The sequence below is a fragment of the Camelina sativa genome, chromosome 18 (genome assembly GCF_030686135.1).
Source record: "Camelina sativa cultivar CO46 ecotype springtype chromosome 18, ASM3068613v1".
Lineage (NCBI taxonomy): Eukaryota > Viridiplantae > Streptophyta > Magnoliopsida > Brassicales > Brassicaceae > Camelina > Camelina sativa.
In genome coordinates this window covers 8,955,302-8,969,305 of record NC_141897.1, presented here as the reverse complement: position 1 = coordinate 8,969,305, position 14,004 = coordinate 8,955,302, and the positions used below count along the sequence as shown (strand labels likewise).

General features: G+C 43.9%; 27 non-coding genes across 27 annotated transcripts; all 27 read left to right on the top strand.

The window, feature by feature from the left end:
• Positions 1 to 154: 154 nt before the first annotated feature.
• LOC147921913 (5S ribosomal RNA) lies at positions 155 to 273 on the top strand. The gene has a single exon (XR_015590037.1). It is a non-coding gene; the product is annotated as a 5S ribosomal RNA (ribosomal RNA).
• A 395-nt stretch (positions 274 to 668) lies between these two features.
• On the top strand, positions 669 to 787 carry LOC147921912 (5S ribosomal RNA). Its single transcript, XR_015590036.1, has one exon. It is a non-coding gene; the product is annotated as a 5S ribosomal RNA (ribosomal RNA).
• A 395-nt stretch (positions 788 to 1,182) lies between these two features.
• Positions 1,183 to 1,301, top strand: LOC147921911 (5S ribosomal RNA). Its single transcript, XR_015590035.1, has one exon. It is a non-coding gene; the product is annotated as a 5S ribosomal RNA (ribosomal RNA).
• A 395-nt stretch (positions 1,302 to 1,696) lies between these two features.
• On the top strand, positions 1,697 to 1,815 carry LOC147921910 (5S ribosomal RNA). The gene has a single exon (XR_015590034.1). It is a non-coding gene; the product is annotated as a 5S ribosomal RNA (ribosomal RNA).
• Positions 1,816 to 2,210: 395 nt separating this feature from the next.
• On the top strand, positions 2,211 to 2,329 carry LOC147921909 (5S ribosomal RNA). Its single transcript, XR_015590033.1, has one exon. It is a non-coding gene; the product is annotated as a 5S ribosomal RNA (ribosomal RNA).
• A 395-nt stretch (positions 2,330 to 2,724) lies between these two features.
• LOC147921908 (5S ribosomal RNA) lies at positions 2,725 to 2,843 on the top strand. Its single transcript, XR_015590032.1, has one exon. It is a non-coding gene; the product is annotated as a 5S ribosomal RNA (ribosomal RNA).
• A 395-nt stretch (positions 2,844 to 3,238) lies between these two features.
• On the top strand, positions 3,239 to 3,357 carry LOC147921907 (5S ribosomal RNA). Its single transcript, XR_015590159.1, has one exon. It is a non-coding gene; the product is annotated as a 5S ribosomal RNA (ribosomal RNA).
• A 396-nt stretch (positions 3,358 to 3,753) lies between these two features.
• On the top strand, positions 3,754 to 3,872 carry LOC147921906 (5S ribosomal RNA). Its single transcript, XR_015590158.1, has one exon. It is a non-coding gene; the product is annotated as a 5S ribosomal RNA (ribosomal RNA).
• Positions 3,873 to 4,268: 396 nt separating this feature from the next.
• On the top strand, positions 4,269 to 4,387 carry LOC147921905 (5S ribosomal RNA). Its single transcript, XR_015590030.1, has one exon. It is a non-coding gene; the product is annotated as a 5S ribosomal RNA (ribosomal RNA).
• A 395-nt stretch (positions 4,388 to 4,782) lies between these two features.
• Positions 4,783 to 4,901, top strand: LOC147921904 (5S ribosomal RNA). The gene has a single exon (XR_015589980.1). It is a non-coding gene; the product is annotated as a 5S ribosomal RNA (ribosomal RNA).
• A 395-nt stretch (positions 4,902 to 5,296) lies between these two features.
• LOC147921903 (5S ribosomal RNA) lies at positions 5,297 to 5,415 on the top strand. Its single transcript, XR_015589979.1, has one exon. It is a non-coding gene; the product is annotated as a 5S ribosomal RNA (ribosomal RNA).
• A 395-nt stretch (positions 5,416 to 5,810) lies between these two features.
• On the top strand, positions 5,811 to 5,929 carry LOC147921902 (5S ribosomal RNA). Its single transcript, XR_015589978.1, has one exon. It is a non-coding gene; the product is annotated as a 5S ribosomal RNA (ribosomal RNA).
• A 395-nt stretch (positions 5,930 to 6,324) lies between these two features.
• On the top strand, positions 6,325 to 6,443 carry LOC147921901 (5S ribosomal RNA). Its single transcript, XR_015589977.1, has one exon. It is a non-coding gene; the product is annotated as a 5S ribosomal RNA (ribosomal RNA).
• A 395-nt stretch (positions 6,444 to 6,838) lies between these two features.
• Positions 6,839 to 6,957, top strand: LOC147921900 (5S ribosomal RNA). The gene has a single exon (XR_015590254.1). It is a non-coding gene; the product is annotated as a 5S ribosomal RNA (ribosomal RNA).
• Positions 6,958 to 7,352: 395 nt separating this feature from the next.
• Positions 7,353 to 7,471, top strand: LOC147921899 (5S ribosomal RNA). Its single transcript, XR_015590157.1, has one exon. It is a non-coding gene; the product is annotated as a 5S ribosomal RNA (ribosomal RNA).
• Positions 7,472 to 7,867: 396 nt separating this feature from the next.
• Positions 7,868 to 7,986, top strand: LOC147921898 (5S ribosomal RNA). Its single transcript, XR_015590156.1, has one exon. It is a non-coding gene; the product is annotated as a 5S ribosomal RNA (ribosomal RNA).
• Positions 7,987 to 8,382: 396 nt separating this feature from the next.
• Positions 8,383 to 8,501, top strand: LOC147921897 (5S ribosomal RNA). Its single transcript, XR_015590029.1, has one exon. It is a non-coding gene; the product is annotated as a 5S ribosomal RNA (ribosomal RNA).
• Positions 8,502 to 8,896: 395 nt separating this feature from the next.
• Positions 8,897 to 9,015, top strand: LOC147921896 (5S ribosomal RNA). The gene has a single exon (XR_015589976.1). It is a non-coding gene; the product is annotated as a 5S ribosomal RNA (ribosomal RNA).
• A 395-nt stretch (positions 9,016 to 9,410) lies between these two features.
• On the top strand, positions 9,411 to 9,529 carry LOC147921895 (5S ribosomal RNA). The gene has a single exon (XR_015589974.1). It is a non-coding gene; the product is annotated as a 5S ribosomal RNA (ribosomal RNA).
• Positions 9,530 to 9,924: 395 nt separating this feature from the next.
• On the top strand, positions 9,925 to 10,043 carry LOC147921894 (5S ribosomal RNA). The gene has a single exon (XR_015589973.1). It is a non-coding gene; the product is annotated as a 5S ribosomal RNA (ribosomal RNA).
• Positions 10,044 to 10,438: 395 nt separating this feature from the next.
• LOC147921893 (5S ribosomal RNA) lies at positions 10,439 to 10,557 on the top strand. The gene has a single exon (XR_015589971.1). It is a non-coding gene; the product is annotated as a 5S ribosomal RNA (ribosomal RNA).
• Positions 10,558 to 10,952: 395 nt separating this feature from the next.
• LOC147921892 (5S ribosomal RNA) lies at positions 10,953 to 11,071 on the top strand. The gene has a single exon (XR_015589970.1). It is a non-coding gene; the product is annotated as a 5S ribosomal RNA (ribosomal RNA).
• Positions 11,072 to 11,466: 395 nt separating this feature from the next.
• On the top strand, positions 11,467 to 11,585 carry LOC147921891 (5S ribosomal RNA). Its single transcript, XR_015590026.1, has one exon. It is a non-coding gene; the product is annotated as a 5S ribosomal RNA (ribosomal RNA).
• A 395-nt stretch (positions 11,586 to 11,980) lies between these two features.
• Positions 11,981 to 12,099, top strand: LOC147921890 (5S ribosomal RNA). Its single transcript, XR_015590021.1, has one exon. It is a non-coding gene; the product is annotated as a 5S ribosomal RNA (ribosomal RNA).
• A 395-nt stretch (positions 12,100 to 12,494) lies between these two features.
• Positions 12,495 to 12,613, top strand: LOC147921889 (5S ribosomal RNA). Its single transcript, XR_015589969.1, has one exon. It is a non-coding gene; the product is annotated as a 5S ribosomal RNA (ribosomal RNA).
• Positions 12,614 to 13,008: 395 nt separating this feature from the next.
• Positions 13,009 to 13,127, top strand: LOC147921888 (5S ribosomal RNA). Its single transcript, XR_015589968.1, has one exon. It is a non-coding gene; the product is annotated as a 5S ribosomal RNA (ribosomal RNA).
• Positions 13,128 to 13,522: 395 nt separating this feature from the next.
• Positions 13,523 to 13,641, top strand: LOC147921887 (5S ribosomal RNA). Its single transcript, XR_015590025.1, has one exon. It is a non-coding gene; the product is annotated as a 5S ribosomal RNA (ribosomal RNA).
• Positions 13,642 to 14,004: the final 363 nt, after the last annotated feature.

Below are 14,004 nucleotides of genomic sequence, written 5' to 3'. Positions count from 1 at the left end.
CAAAATTATGTTCGGATATGGTTATCTCTTGTTTTTCGCGGTTCGAAGCACGTCCAAGGTGAATAAACCGGTCCACATATCAAGTGGGACCCACATTGAATGATCCCTTGAGTTTTCAAAAAACGATATATGCGATTGCATGATATATACTAACGGATGCGATCATACCAGCACTAATGCACCGGATCCCATCAGAACTCCGCAGTTAAGCGTGCTTGGGCGAGAGTAGTACTAGGATGGGTGACCTGCCGGGAAGTCCTCGTGTTGCATCCCTCCCTCTTTTTTTTTTTTTTTTTTTTGGTTGTTGCGTAAGCCTATATAGTACAAACATAACGTCGTAACTTTTACATCGTGAGGAACCACGCGACCCATAATACCTTTTCGGAAAGCCCCAAGAGTGTTTCCGGCAAGGCAATGGGTCTTCGTACCATTGGACCATTCTGGAGGCCGAATTTTGACGTTTAAAAGTGTTTCGGATGTTTTTTTGTGATCGCGACACAATTAGCTACGAGTACAAAATTATGTTCGGATATGGTTATCTCTTGTTTTTCGCGGTTCGAAGCACGTCCAAGGTGAATAAACCGGTCCACATATCAAGTGGGACCCACATTGAATGATCCCTTGAGTTTTCAAAAAACGATATATGCGATTGCATGATATATACTAACGGATGCGATCATACCAGCACTAATGCACCGGATCCCATCAGAACTCCGCAGTTAAGCGTGCTTGGGCGAGAGTAGTACTAGGATGGGTGACCTGCCGGGAAGTCCTCGTGTTGCATCCCTCCCTCTTTTTTTTTTTTTTTTTTTTGGTTGTTGCGTAAGCCTATATAGTACAAACATAACGTCGTAACTTTTACATCGTGAGGAACCACGCGACCCATAATACCTTTTCGGAAAGCCCCAAGAGTGTTTCCGGCAAGGCAATGGGTCTTCGTACCATTGGACCATTCTGGAGGCCGAATTTTGACGTTTAAAAGTGTTTCGGATGTTTTTTTGTGATCGCGACACAATTAGCTACGAGTACAAAATTATGTTCGGATATGGTTATCTCTTGTTTTTCGCGGTTCGAAGCACGTCCAAGGTGAATAAACCGGTCCACATATCAAGTGGGACCCACATTGAATGATCCCTTGAGTTTTCAAAAAACGATATATGCGATTGCATGATATATACTAACGGATGCGATCATACCAGCACTAATGCACCGGATCCCATCAGAACTCCGCAGTTAAGCGTGCTTGGGCGAGAGTAGTACTAGGATGGGTGACCTGCCGGGAAGTCCTCGTGTTGCATCCCTCCCTCTTTTTTTTTTTTTTTTTTTTGGTTGTTGCGTAAGCCTATATAGTACAAACATAACGTCGTAACTTTTACATCGTGAGGAACCACGCGACCCATAATACCTTTTCGGAAAGCCCCAAGAGTGTTTCCGGCAAGGCAATGGGTCTTCGTACCATTGGACCATTCTGGAGGCCGAATTTTGACGTTTAAAAGTGTTTCGGATGTTTTTTTGTGATCGCGACACAATTAGCTACGAGTACAAAATTATGTTCGGATATGGTTATCTCTTGTTTTTCGCGGTTCGAAGCACGTCCAAGGTGAATAAACCGGTCCACATATCAAGTGGGACCCACATTGAATGATCCCTTGAGTTTTCAAAAAACGATATATGCGATTGCATGATATATACTAACGGATGCGATCATACCAGCACTAATGCACCGGATCCCATCAGAACTCCGCAGTTAAGCGTGCTTGGGCGAGAGTAGTACTAGGATGGGTGACCTGCCGGGAAGTCCTCGTGTTGCATCCCTCCCTCTTTTTTTTTTTTTTTTTTTTGGTTGTTGCGTAAGCCTATATAGTACAAACATAACGTCGTAACTTTTACATCGTGAGGAACCACGCGACCCATAATACCTTTTCGGAAAGCCCCAAGAGTGTTTCCGGCAAGGCAATGGGTCTTCGTACCATTGGACCATTCTGGAGGCCGAATTTTGACGTTTAAAAGTGTTTCTGATGTTTTTTTGTGATCGCGACACAATTAGCTACGAGTACAAAATTATGTTCGGATATGGTTATCTCTTGTTTTTCGCGGTTCGAAGCACGTCCAAGGTGAATAAACGGGTCCACATATCAAGTGGGACCCACATTGAATGATCCCTTGAGTTTTCAAAAAACGATATATGCGATTGCATGATATATACTAACGGATGCGATCATACCAGCACTAATGCACCGGATCCCATCAGAACTCCGCAGTTAAGCGTGCTTGGGCGAGAGTAGTACTAGGATGGGTGACCTGCCGGGAAGTCCTCGTGTTGCATCCCTCCCTCTTTTTTTTTTTTTTTTTTTTGGTTGTTGCGTAAGCCTATATAGTACAAACATAACGTCGTAACTTTTACATCGTGAGGAACCACGCGACCCATAATACCTTTTCGGAAAGCCCCAAGAGTGTTTCCGGCAAGGCAATGGGTCTTCGTACCATTGGACCATTCTGGAGGCCGAATTTTGACGTTTAAAAGTGTTTCGGATGTTTTTTTGTGATCGCGACACAATTAGCTACGAGTACAAAATTATGTTCGGATATGGTTATCTCTTGTTTTTCGCGGTTCGAAGCACGTCCAAGGTGAATAAACCGGTCCACATATCAAGTGGGACCCACATTGAATGATCCCTTGAGTTTTCAAAAAACGATATATGCGATTGCATGATATATACTAACGGATGCGATCATACCAGCACTAATGCACCGGATCCCATCAGAACTCCGCAGTTAAGCGTGCTTGGGCGAGAGTAGTACTAGGATGGGTGACCTGCCGGGAAGTCCTCGTGTTGCATCCCTCCCTCTTTTTTTTTTTTTTTTTTTTGGTTGTTGCGTAAGCCTATATAGTACAAACATAACGTCGTAACTTTTACATCGTGAGGAACCACGCGACCCATAATACCTTTTCGGAAAGCCCCAAGAGTGTTTCCGGCAAGGCAATGGGTCTTCGTACCATTGGACCATTCTGGAGGCCGAATTTTGACGTTTAAAAGTGTTTCTGATGTTTTTTTGTGATCGCGACACAATTAGCTACGAGTACAAAATTATGTTCGGATATGGTTATCTCTTGTTTTTCGCGGTTCGAAGCACGTCCAAGGTGAATAAACGGGTCCACATATCAAGTGGGACCCACATTGAATGATCCCTTGAGTTTTCAAAAAACGATATATGCGATTGCATGATATATACTAACGGATGCGATCATACCAGCACTAATGCACCGGATCCCATCAGAACTCCGCAGTTAAGCGTGCTTGAGCGAGAGTAGTACTAGGATGGGTGACCTCCCGGGAAGTCCTCGTGTTGCATCCCTCCCTCTTTTTTTTTTTTTTTTTTTTGGTTGTTGCGTAAGCCTATATAGTACAAACATAACGTCGTAACTTTTACATCGTGAGGAACCACGCGACCCATAATACCTTTTCGGAAAGCCCCAAGAGTGTTTCCGGCAAGGCAATGGGTCTTCGTACCATTGGACCATTCTGGAGGCCGAATTTTGACGTTTAAAAGTGTTTCGGATGTTTTTTTGTGATCGCGACACAATTAGCTACGAGTACAAAATTATGTTCGGATATGGTTATCTCTTGTTTTTCGCGGTTTCGAAGCACGTCCAAGGTGATTAAACGGGTCCACATATCAAGTGGGACCCACATTGAATGATCCCTTGAGTTTTCAAAAAACGATATATGCGATTGCATGATATATACTAACGGATGCGATCATACCAGCACTAATGCACCGGATCCCATCAGAACTCCGCAGTTAAGCGTGCTTGAGCGAGAGTAGTACTAGGATGGGTGACCTCCCGGGAAGTCCTCGTGTTGCATCCCTCCCTCTTTTTTTTTTTTTTTTTTTTGGTTGTTGCGTAAGCCTATATAGTACAAACATAACGTCGTAACTTTTACATCGTGAGGAACCACGCGACCCATAATACCTTTTCGGAAAGCCCCAAGAGTGTTTCCGGCAAGGCAATGGGTCTTCGTACCATTGGACCATTCTGGAGGCCGAATTTTGACGTTTAAAAGTGTTTCGGATGTTTTTTTGTGATCGCGACACAATTAGCTACGAGTACAAAATTATGTTCGGATATGGTTATCTCTTGTTTTTCGCGGTTTCGAAGCACGTCCAAGGTGAATAAACGGGTCCACATATCAAGTGGGACCCACATTGAATGATCCCTTGAGTTTTCAAAAAACGATATATGCGATTGCATGATATATACTAACGGATGCGATCATACCAGCACTAATGCACCGGATCCCATCAGAACTCCGCAGTTAAGCGTGCTTGGGCGAGAGTAGTACTAGGATGGGTGACCTGCCGGGAAGTCCTCGTGTTGCATCCCTCCCTCTTTTTTTTTTTTTTTTTTTTGGTTGTTGCGTAAGCCTATATAGTACAAACATAACGTCGTAACTTTTACATCGTGAGGAACCACGCGACCCATAATACCTTTTCGGAAAGCCCCAAGAGTGTTTCCGGCAAGGCAATGGGTCTTCGTACCATTGGACCATTCTGGAGGCCGAATTTTGACGTTTAAAAGTGTTTCTGATGTTTTTTTGTGATCGCGACACAATTAGCTACGAGTACAAAATTATGTTCGGATATGGTTATCTCTTGTTTTTCGCGGTTCGAAGCACGTCCAAGGTGAATAAACCGGTCCACATATCAAGTGGGACCCACATTGAATGATCCCTTGAGTTTTCAAAAAACGATATATGCGATTGCATGATATATACTAACGGATGCGATCATACCAGCACTAATGCACCGGATCCCATCAGAACTCCGCAGTTAAGCGTGCTTGGGCGAGAGTAGTACTAGGATGGGTGACCTCCCGGGAAGTCCTCGTGTTGCATCCCTCCCTCTTTTTTTTTTTTTTTTTTTTGGTTGTTGCGTAAGCCTATATAGTACAAACATAACGTCGTAACTTTTACATCGTGAGGAACCACGCGACCCATAATACCATTTCGGAAAGCCCCAAGAGTGTTTCCGGCAAGGCAATGGGTCTTCGTACCATTGGACCATTCTGGAGGCCGACTTTTGACGTTTAAAAGTGTTTCGGATGTTTTTTTGTGATCGCGACAGAATTAGCTACGAGTACAAAATTATGTTCGGATATGGTTATCTCTTGTTTTTCGCGGTTCGAAGCACGTCCAAGGTGAATAAACGGGTCCACATATCAAGTGGGACCCACATTGAATGATCCCTTGAGTTTTCAAAAAACGATATATGCGATTGCATGATATATACTAACGGATGCGATCATACCAGCACTAATGCACCGGATCCCATCAGAACTCCGCAGTTAAGCGTGCTTGGGCGAGAGTAGTACTAGGATGGGTGACCTCCCGGGAAGTCCTCGTGTTGCATCCCTCCCTCTTTTTTTTTTTTTTTTTTTTGGTTGTTGCGTAAGCCTATATAGTACAAACATAACGTCGTAACTTTTACATCGTGAGGAACCACGCGACCCATAATACCTTTTCGGAAAGCCCCAAGAGTGTTTCCGGCAAGGCAATGGGTCTTCGTACCATTGGACCATTCTGGAGGCCGAATTTTGACGTTTAAAAGTGTTTCTGATGTTTTTTTGTGATCGCGACACAATTAGCTACGAGTACAAAATTATGTTCGGATATGGTTATCTCTTGTTTTTCGCGGTTCGAAGCACGTCCAAGGTGAATAAACGGGTCCACATATCAAGTGGGACCCACATTGAATGATCCCTTGAGTTTTCAAAAAACGATATATGCGATTGCATGATATATACTAACGGATGCGATCATACCAGCACTAATGCACCGGATCCCATCAGAACTCCGCAGTTAAGCGTGCTTGGGCGAGAGTAGTACTAGGATGGGTGACCTCCCGGGAAGTCCTCGTGTTGCATCCCTCCCTCTTTTTTTTTTTTTTTTTTTTGGTTGTTGCGTAAGCCTATATAGTACAAACATAACGTCGTAACTTTTACATCGTGAGGAACCACGCGACCCATAATACCTTTTCGGAAAGCCCCAAGAGTGTTTCCGGCAAGGCAATGGGTCTTCGTACCATTGGACCATTCTGGAGGCCGACTTTTGACGTTTAAAAGTGTTTCGGATGTTTTTTTGTGATCGCGACAGAATTAGCTACGAGTACAAAATTATGTTCGGATATGGTTATCTCTTGTTTTTCGCGGTTCGAAGCACGTCCAAGGTGAATAAACGGGTCCACATATCAAGTGGGACCCACATTGAATGATCCCTTGAGTTTTCAAAAAACGATATATGCGATTGCATGATATATACTAACGGATGCGATCATACCAGCACTAATGCACCGGATCCCATCAGAACTCCGCAGTTAAGCGTGCTTGGGCGAGAGTAGTACTAGGATGGGTGACCTCCCGGGAAGTCCTCGTGTTGCATCCCTCCCTCTTTTTTTTTTTTTTTTTTTTGGTTGTTGCGTAAGCCTATATAGTACAAACATAACGTCGTAACTTTTACATCGTGAGGAACCACGCGACCCATAATACCATTTCGGAAAGCCCCAAGAGTGTTTCCGGCAAGGCAATGGGTCTTCGTACCATTGGACCATTCTGGAGGCCGAATTTTGACGTTTAAAAGTGTTTCTGATGTTTTTTTGTGATCGCGACACAATTAGCTACGAGTACAAAATTATGTTCGGATATGGTTATCTCTTGTTTTTCGCGGTTCGAAGCACGTCCAAGGTGAATAAACGGGTCCACATATCAAGTGGGACCCACATTGAATGATCCCTTGAGTTTTCAAAAAACGATATATGCGATTGCATGATATATACTAACGGATGCGATCATAACAGCACTAATGCACCGGATCCCATCAGAACTCCGCAGTTAAGCGTGCTTGGGCGAGAGTAGTACTAGGATGGGTGACCTGCCGGGAAGTCCTCGTGTTGCATCCCTCCCTCTTTTTTTTTTTTTTTTTTTTGGTTGTTGCGTAAGCCTATATAGTACAAACATAACGTCGTAACTTTTACATCGTGAGGAACCACGCGACCCATAATACCTTTTCGGAAAGCCCCAAGAGTGTTTCCGGCAAGGCAATGGGTCTTCGTACCATTGGACCATTCTGGAGGCCGAATTTTGACGTTTAAAAGTGTTTCTGATGTTTTTTTGTGATCGCGACACAATTAGCTACGAGTACAAAATTATGTTCGGATATGGTTATCTCTTGTTTTTCGCGGTTCGAAGCACGTCCAAGGTGAATAAACGGGTCCACATATCAAGTGGGACCCACATTGAATGATCCCTTGAGTTTTCAAAAAACGATATATGCGATTGCATGATATATACTAACGGATGCGATCATACCAGCACTAATGCACCGGATCCCATCAGAACTCCGCAGTTAAGCGTGCTTGAGCGAGAGTAGTACTAGGATGGGTGACCTCCCGGGAAGTCCTCGTGTTGCATCCCTCCCTCTTTTTTTTTTTTTTTTTTTTGGTTGTTGCGTAAGCCTATATAGTACAAACATAACGTCGTAACTTTTACATCGTGAGGAACCACGCGACCCATAATACCTTTTCGGAAAGCCCCAAGAGTGTTTCCGGCAAGGCAATGGGTCTTCGTACCATTGGACCATTCTGGAGGCCGAATTTTGACGTTTAAAAGTGTTTCGGATGTTTTTTTGTGATCGCGACACAATTAGCTACGAGTACAAAATTATGTTCGGATATGGTTATCTCTTGTTTTTCGCGGTTTCGAAGCACGTCCAAGGTGATTAAACGGGTCCACATATCAAGTGGGACCCACATTGAATGATCCCTTGAGTTTTCAAAAAACGATATATGCGATTGCATGATATATACTAACGGATGCGATCATACCAGCACTAATGCACCGGATCCCATCAGAACTCCGCAGTTAAGCGTGCTTGAGCGAGAGTAGTACTAGGATGGGTGACCTCCCGGGAAGTCCTCGTGTTGCATCCCTCCCTCTTTTTTTTTTTTTTTTTTTTGGTTGTTGCGTAAGCCTATATAGTACAAACATAACGTCGTAACTTTTACATCGTGAGGAACCACGCGACCCATAATACCTTTTCGGAAAGCCCCAAGAGTGTTTCCGGCAAGGCAATGGGTCTTCGTACCATTGGACCATTCTGGAGGCCGAATTTTGACGTTTAAAAGTGTTTCGGATGTTTTTTTGTGATCGCGACACAATTAGCTACGAGTACAAAATTATGTTCGGATATGGTTATCTCTTGTTTTTCGCGGTTTCGAAGCACGTCCAAGGTGATTAAACGGGTCCACATATCAAGTGGGACCCACATTGAATGATCCCTTGAGTTTTCAAAAAACGATATATGCGATTGCATGATATATACTAACGGATGCGATCATACCAGCACTAATGCACCGGATCCCATCAGAACTCCGCAGTTAAGCGTGCTTGGGCGAGAGTAGTACTAGGATGGGTGACCTGCCGGGAAGTCCTCGTGTTGCATCCCTCCCTCTTTTTTTTTTTTTTTTTTTTGGTTGTTGCGTAAGCCTATATAGTACAAACATAACGTCGTAACTTTTACATCGTGAGGAACCACGCGACCCATAATACCTTTTCGGAAAGCCCCAAGAGTGTTTCCGGCAAGGCAATGGGTCTTCGTACCATTGGACCATTCTGGAGGCCGAATTTTGACGTTTAAAAGTGTTTCGGATGTTTTTTTGTGATCGCGACACAATTAGCTACGAGTACAAAATTATGTTCGGATATGGTTATCTCTTGTTTTTCGCGGTTCGAAGCACGTCCAAGGTGAATAAACGGGTCCACATATCAAGTGGGACCCACATTGAATGATCCCTTGAGTTTTCAAAAAACGATATATGCGATTGCATGATATATACTAACGGATGCGATCATACCAGCACTAATGCACCGGATCCCATCAGAACTCCGCAGTTAAGCGTGCTTGGGCGAGAGTAGTACTAGGATGGGTGACCTCCCGGGAAGTCCTCGTGTTGCATCCCTCCCTCTTTTTTTTTTTTTTTTTTTTGGTTGTTGCGTAAGCCTATATAGTACAAACATAACGTCGTAACTTTTACATCGTGAGGAACCACGCGACCCATAATACCATTTCGGAAAGCCCCAAGAGTGTTTCCGGCAAGGCAATGGGTCTTCGTACCATTGGACCATTCTGGAGGCCGAATTTTGACGTTTAAAAGTGTTTCTGATGTTTTTTTGTGATCGCGACACAATTAGCTACGAGTACAAAATTATGTTCGGATATGGTTATCTCTTGTTTTTCGCGGTTCGAAGCACGTCCAAGGTGAATAAACGGGTCCACATATCAAGTGGGACCCACATTGAATGATCCCTTGAGTTTTCAAAAAACGATATATGCGATTGCATGATATATACTAACGGATGCGATCATACCAGCACTAATGCACCGGATCCCATCAGAACTCCGCAGTTAAGCGTGCTTGGGCGAGAGTAGTACTAGGATGGGTGACCTCCCGGGAAGTCCTCGTGTTGCATCCCTCCCTCTTTTTTTTTTTTTTTTTTTTGGTTGTTGTGTAAGCCTATATAGTACAAACATAACGTCGTAACTTTTACATCGTGAGGAACCACGCGACCCATAATACCTTTTCGGAAAGCCCCAAGAGTGTTTCCGGCAAGGCAATGGGTCTTCGTACCATTGGACCATTCTGGAGGCCGACTTTTGACGTTTAAAAGTGTTTCGGATGTTTTTTTGTGATCGCGACAGAATTAGCTACGAGTACAAAATTATGTTCGGATATGGTTATCTCTTGTTTTTCGCGGTTCGAAGCACGTCCAAGGTGAATAAACGGGTCCACATATCAAGTGGGACCCACATTGAATGATCCCTTGAGTTTTCAAAAAACGATATATGCGATTGCATGATATATACTAACGGATGCGATCATACCAGCACTAATGCACCGGATCCCATCAGAACTCCGCAGTTAAGCGTGCTTGGGCGAGAGTAGTACTAGGATGGGTGACCTCCCGGGAAGTCCTCGTGTTGCATCCCTCCCTCTTTTTTTTTTTTTTTTTTTTGGTTGTTGCGTAAGCCTATATAGTACAAACATAACGTCGTAACTTTTACATCGTGAGGAACCACGCGACCCATAATACCTTTTCGGAAAGCCCCAAGAGTGTTTCCGGCAAGGCAATGGGTCTTCGTACCATTGGACCATTCTGGAGGCCGAATTTTGACGTTTAAAAGTGTTTCTGATGTTTTTTTGTGATCGCGACACAATTAGCTACGAGTACAAAATTATGTTCGGATATGGTTATCTCTTGTTTTTCGCGGTTCGAAGCACGTCCAAGGTGAATAAACGGGTCCACATATCAAGTGGGACCCACATTGAATGATCCCTTGAGTTTTCAAAAAACGATATATGCGATTGCATGATATATACTAACGGATGCGATCATACCAGCACTAATGCACCGGATCCCATCAGAACTCCGCAGTTAAGCGTGCTTGGGCGAGAGTAGTACTAGGATGGGTGACCTCCCGGGAAGTCCTCGTGTTGCATCCCTCCCTCTTTTTTTTTTTTTTTTTTTTGGTTGTTGCGTAAGCCTATATAGTACAAACATAACGTCGTAACTTTTACATCGTGAGGAACCACGCGACCCATAATACCTTTTCGGAAAGCCCCAAGAGTGTTTCCGGCAAGGCAATGGGTCTTCGTACCATTGGACCATTCTGGAGGCCGACTTTTGACGTTTAAAAGTGTTTCGGATGTTTTTTTGTGATCGCGACAGAATTAGCTACGAGTACAAAATTATGTTCGGATATGGTTATCTCTTGTTTTTCGCGGTTCGAAGCACGTCCAAGGTGAATAAACGGGTCCACATATCAAGTGGGACCCACATTGAATGATCCCTTGAGTTTTCAAAAAACGATATATGCGATTGCATGATATATACTAACGGATGCGATCATACCAGCACTAATGCACCGGATCCCATCAGAACTCCGCAGTTAAGCGTGCTTGGGCGAGAGTAGTACTAGGATGGGTGACCTCCCGGGAAGTCCTCGTGTTGCATCCCTCCCTCTTTTTTTTTTTTTTTTTTTTGGTTGTTGCGTAAGCCTATATAGTACAAACATAACGTCGTAACTTTTACATCGTGAGGAACCACGCGACCCATAATACCTTTTCGGAAAGCCCCAAGAGTGTTTCCGGCAAGGCAATGGGTCTTCGTACCATTGGACCATTCTGGAGGCCGAATTTTGACGTTTAAAAGTGTTTCTGATGTTTTTTTGTGATCGCGACACAATTAGCTACGAGTACAAAATTATGTTCGGATATGGTTATCTCTTGTTTTTCGCGGTTCGAAGCACGTCCAAGGTGAATAAACGGGTCCACATATCAAGTGGGACCCACATTGAATGATCCCTTGAGTTTTCAAAAAACGATATATGCGATTGCATGATATATACTAACGGATGCGATCATACCAGCACTAATGCACCGGATCCCATCAGAACTCCGCAGTTAAGCGTGCTTGGGCGAGAGCAGTACTAGGATGGGTGACCTCCCGGGAAGTCCTCGTGTTGCATCCCTCCCTCTTTTTTTTTTTTTTTTTTTTGGTTGTTGCGTAAGCCTATATAGTACAAACATAACGTCGTAACTTTTACATCGTGAGGAACCACGCGACCCATAATACCTTTTCGGAAAGCCCCAAGAGTGTTTCCGGCAAGGCAATGGGTCTTCGTACCATTGGACCATTCTGGAGGCCGACTTTTGACGTTTAAAAGTGTTTCGGATGTTTTTTTGTGATCGCGACAGAATTAGCTACGAGTACAAAATTATGTTCGGATATGGTTATCTCTTGTTTTTCGCGGTTCGAAGCACGTCCAAGGTGAATAAACGGGTCCACATATCAAGTGGGACCCACATTGAATGATCCCTTGAGTTTTCAAAAAACGATATATGCGATTGCATGATATATACTAACGGATGCGATCATACCAGCACTAATGCACCGGATCCCATCAGATCTCCGCAGTTAAGCGTGCTTGGGCGAGAGTAGTACTAGGATGGGTGACCTCCCGGGAAGTCCTCGTGTTGCATCCCTCCCTCTTTTTTTTTTTTTTTTTTTTGGTTGTTGCGTAAGCCTATATAGTACAAACATAACGTCGTAACTTTTACATCGTGAGGAACCACGCGACCCATAATACCATTTCGGAAAGCCCCAAGAGTGTTTCCGGCAAGGCAATGGGTCTTCGTACCATTGGACCATTCTGGAGGCCGAATTTTGACGTTTAAAAGTGTTTCTGATGTTTTTTTGTGATCGCGACACAATTAGCTACGAGTACAAAATTATGTTCGGATATGGTTATCTCTTGTTTTTCGCGGTTCGAAGCACGTCCAAGGTGAATAAACGGGTCCACATATCAAGTGGGACCCACATTGAATGATCCCTTGAGTTTTCAAAAAACGATATATGCGATTGCATGATATATACTAACGGATGCGATCATACCAGCACTAATGCACCGGATCCCATCAGAACTCCGCAGTTAAGCGTGCTTGGGCGAGAGTAGTACTAGGATGGGTGACCTCCCGGGAAGTCCTCGTGTTGCATCCCTCCCTCTTTTTTTTTTTTTTTTTTTTGGTTGTTGCGTAAGCCTATATAGTACAAACATAACGTCGTAACTTTTACATCGTGAGGAACCACGCGACCCATAATACCTTTTCGGAAAGCCCCAAGAGTGTTTCCGGCAAGGCAATGGGTCTTCGTACCATTGGACCATTCTGGAGGCCGACTTTTGACGTTTAAAAGTGTTTCGGATGTTTTTTTGTGATCGCGACAGAATTAGCTACGAGTACAAAATTATGTTCGGATATGGTTATCTCTTGTTTTTCGCGGTTCGAAGCACGTCCAAGGTGAATAAACGGGTCCACATATCAAGTGGGACCCACATTGAATGATCCCTTGAGTTTTCAAAAAACGATATATGCGATTGCATGATATATACTAACGGATGCGATCATACCAGCACTAATGCACCGGATCCCATCAGAACTCCGCAGTTAAGCGTGCTTGGGCGAGAGTAGTACTAGGATGGGTGACCTCCCGGGAAGTCCTCGTGTTGCATCCCTCCCTCTTTTTTTTTTTTTTTTTTTTGGTTGTTGCGTAAGCCTATATAGTACAAACATAACGTCGTAACTTTTACATCGTGAGGAACCACGCGACCCATAATACCTTTTCGGAAAGCCCCAAGAGTGTTTCCGGCAAGGCAATGGGTCTTCGTACCATTGGACCATTCTGGAGGCCGAATTTTGACGTTTAAAAGTGTTTCTGATGTTTTTTTGTGATCGCGACACAATTAGCTACGAGTACAAAATTATGTTCGGATATGGTTATCTCTTGTTTTTCGCGGTTCGAAGCACGTCCAAGGTGAATAAACGGGTCCACATATCAAGTGGGACCCACATTGAATGATCCCTTGAGTTTTCAAAAAACGATATATGCGATTGCATGATATATACTAACGGATGCGATCATACCAGCACTAATGCACCGGATCCCATCAGAACTCCGCAGTTAAGCGTGCTTGGGCGAGAGCAGTACTAGGATGGGTGACCTCCCGGGAAGTCCTCGTGTTGCATCCCTCCCTCTTTTTTTTTTTTTTTTTTTTGGTTGTTGCGTAAGCCTATATAGTACAAACATAACGTCGTAACTTTTACATCGTGAGGAACCACGCGACCCATAATACCTTTTCGGAAAGCCCCAAGAGTGTTTCCGGCAAGGCAATGGGTCTTCGTACCATTGGACCATTCTGGAGGCCGACTTTTGACGTTTAAAAGTGTTTCGGATGTTTTTTTGTGATCGCGACAGAATTAGCTACGAGTACAAAATTATGTTCGGATATGGTTATCTCTTGTTTTTCGCGGTTCGAAGCACGTCCAAGGTGAATAAACGGGTCCACATATCAAGTGGGACCCACATTGAATGATCCCTTGAGTTTTCAAAAA